The sequence below is a fragment of the Rhagoletis zephyria genome, unplaced genomic scaffold (genome assembly GCF_001687245.7).
Source record: "Rhagoletis zephyria isolate East Lansing unplaced genomic scaffold, Rhagoletis_zephyria_1.1 Rzeph_scaffold_05592, whole genome shotgun sequence".
Lineage (NCBI taxonomy): Eukaryota > Metazoa > Arthropoda > Insecta > Diptera > Tephritidae > Rhagoletis > Rhagoletis zephyria.
Window position 1 is genome coordinate 8,544 of NW_016162675.1, and position 2,181 is coordinate 10,724.

At 34.3% G+C, this 2,181-nt stretch overlaps 1 long non-coding RNA gene across 2 annotated transcripts in view; it reads left to right on the forward strand.

Moving 5' to 3' along the window:
• The first annotated feature begins 255 nt into the window (after positions 1-255).
• Positions 256-2,181, forward strand: part of LOC108372272 (uncharacterized) — a 15,606-nt gene continuing 13,680 nt past the window's right edge. For both annotated transcript variants that reach the window (XR_001848835.1, XR_001848834.1), the window contains exons 1-2: positions 256-265; positions 506-509. This is a non-coding gene — a long non-coding RNA (uncharacterized LOC108372272). The remainder of the gene's footprint in view (positions 266-505; positions 510-2,181) is intronic.

Here is a 2,181-nt window from a genome sequence, read left to right on the forward strand (position 1 = left end):
TAATATTTTAATAGGCTTGTCCGATCTTGCATCCTTTAGTGCAAATAAAACAAAGTTATTCCACTATTGTTGCCCAACGTTTCGCTAAACTCATTAGCATCTTCAGGGGCTGGTTGTTTATTTTCACTGTATCAACAATAAGTACAAAAATTACAAATATGCATTAACGTTTGACAAAAATTACATACGGAACATACATGTATGACGTGCATATGAATATAATGGCAAATGAATTATACTATTTTATGACTTACACAAATTTCTAGTATAACATATTTAATTAAACTTAATTTTACTTCGGTACCATCTATTGTGGTAGTCTTGTCAATACTGGTAATTGCTAAAATTCGTCATAAACATAAAATGTATGCAGCAGCAATGTCATCGGTATCTTCTTTCTTGTTTATTGTTTTTTCTCTTTTTTGCATTATTCTTAGGCTATCCAGTGTATACCTTGTCTTTCCCCTTTTTTCCTTGTCTATTATTATTGTGTTTGCAAAGTCAGCTGTGTGCCCACCGGTAGTTATGTGTTGTGATAGTGCTGTATTGGTTTTGTGTTTTTTTATGTCTGCCTGGTGTTCTGCTAGTCGAACGCCAAGAGCGCGTTTTGTTGTTCCTATATATATTTTGTTACAGGCTTCGTTTTCTTTGCCTTTACGTGTTATTTCGTAAACTACGTTGTTCTGTTGTTTGGCGTCTATAGGGCTTTTTTTTTGTGTAAATCGTGGATAAAGTGTTATTGGACTTGTAGGCGAGAGTGATATTTTGTTTTCTAGCCAAGTCGCGATCGAGGTTTTCGGATAGTTTGGGGATGTATTTTATGCTGTGGTATTGTTTTTTCGTGTCTGTTGTTTTGTAGATGTTGCTCTATTTTGAGGGCTGGTTATTTCTATTACTTTCTCTTGTATGAGTTCGCGTATTAGGTAGTCGGGGTAATTGTTGCTTTTTAGTATTTTTCTTATTTTGTCTATGTTTGCGTCATGAAATCGTTGGTGGCTTAAAGTGAGGCTTAAAGTACACGGAGAAGATGAAGAGCATACTAGAAGACAGAAACACATATAAAACAATAAGAACTGACCCAACGCAAAAAAGAGAAAAAACAATAAACAAGAAAGAAGACACCGATGACATTGCTGCTGCATACATTTTATGTTTATGACGAATTTTAGCAATTACCAGTATTGACAAGACTACCACAATAGATGGTATCGAAGTAAAATTAAGTTTAATTAAATATGTTATAATATAACTTTGTGTAAGTCGTAAAATAGTATAATTCATTTGCCACTTTTGTATTCATATGCACGTCATACATGTATGTTCCTTATGTAATTTTTGTTAGAGCTGTAAAAGTAACGAAATTTCGGATACCCGTATGTATTCTTTACTAATCCAATCAACACCCGTATCTTTCGTATCGTTACTTTACTCGTTACTTTTGATACAAGCACTTGTACCTCACAAGAATCATCGCAACAAATCTTGCAGCGTAAGGAAATGTTCGTTCATGCATATACATACTTGTACATATATACATATGTATACACGCAACATAGTTTTGTATCGATTCGAACAATTTGATAAAATCAATCACTTGTACATCACACGAATCATGCATGCATATACGTACATNTGCAGCGTAAGGAAATGTTCGTTCATGCATATACATACTTGTACATATATACATATGTATACACGCAACATAGTTTTGTATCGATTCGAACAATTTGATAAAATCAATCACTTGTACATCACACGAATCATGCATGCATGTACGTACATATACACACGCAACACATTTTAGTATCGATACGAAAAACAGTTTCGTTACCGCACAATATGTTGTGTTGTATTGACTCACGATGAAGGTGCATATACGGAACATGCGAGTAACGAGATTATTATGTGAGTAACGATTCGGTACTTCGAGTCAGGGGTTGTATTCGTTATTCAGTAACGAATACATACGGTTTGCTACAGCTCTAATTTTTGTCCAACGTTAATGCATATTTGTAATTTTTATACCAGAGCGCACTTGTGCACAAGGGTATATTAATTTTGTTCACATAATGGTTGTTTGTAACAGCCAAAACGAATCGAGATAGATATAGACAAATGTATACATAAATGCTCAGAATGAATAGAGAAGTCGATTAAGCCATGTCTGTCTGTCCGTCCGTC